The following is a 1,112-nucleotide window of genomic DNA, read 5'->3' on the forward strand; positions in this document are numbered from 1 at the left end:
TCTAGGACAGATAGTCATTAGAGCGAGAGAATATGACTGTGTGTTTATATACCATATTCACTGCATTCTCTCTATGGACACTTTTGCATGTACAAAAGTTTTATTCCTCTGTTAAAAAATAGGGATTATAATGAAACAGTTTATGAAAGTTTAAGAATAGTATAGGAGGTTGGCCTCCAGAAATGTCAAGAAACGCCTTTTCACGGTCTCATGACTTAATGATACAATAGTCACATGTCAAATGTCATTGTGTACTTTAATTTTGTTTGTACAGCTGCCGTGTTTCTGTCTTTTGTCTTTCCAGTTCCATGTACAGTACACATGGTTTGTTGAATAACAGGTTTGGAGAGACAATGTTATTGCCTTGTTAATTATTTCTGACGTCTTTATTATAAGCAGCAGGTGTTTAGGATGAAGTTTGACATTTTATTTCTAGATTTCTGAAATGTAGTATTTTGTGTTCAAATGAAATTCATGTTTTTGAAAGAACAACAGCAAAATCATTTTAAGTTAACTGTAAAGTCAAGCTCCCCTTAAGAACAATGCATTTATAAATATATTGTACTCCATTATATGCAATCTATAAAGAGGAATGGNCCTGTGTTAAAGTGCCTGCTGATTCGAATAAAATAATGCTACATTTTCTAAATGACTAATTTAAATGTACTCTAGGTCATTTTACAGGCTAGTGTTCACTCAGTTAACAGGTGGTATAATAGACTCTTAGCTGCACACATTTTAATGCCCAGACTTCCACCCGACAAAAAAAAACGTAACATCTGACCAGCACCTCGAAGCAAAAAAGTGCATTACAATTAGTGTGTACAGTTTTACAATTAGTGTTTTATACATGTCTAAACCTTAAAAACAAAACCTAGATTAATTATGTGCTTGTTAAATTGGCCTTTAATGTCGAAGAAAACAAGGTAAATAAGATTAAGCGTGCTCCATTTAACCAGTTAACCGTCCTAAAGAATTTTGACCGATTAACACATCAGTACAAAACGGTTATTTAAAAAGTTATTTATTTATTAATTTATCAAAAAAAATAATTGTTTTAAAAGTTTTGCTGCATCGGTAAAAATACGCTACAAAAATTAAAAATAAAAAAT

The sequence above is a fragment of the Cyprinus carpio genome, chromosome B22 (genome assembly GCF_018340385.1).
Source record: "Cyprinus carpio isolate SPL01 chromosome B22, ASM1834038v1, whole genome shotgun sequence".
Classification (NCBI taxonomy): Eukaryota; Metazoa; Chordata; class Actinopteri; order Cypriniformes; family Cyprinidae; genus Cyprinus; species Cyprinus carpio.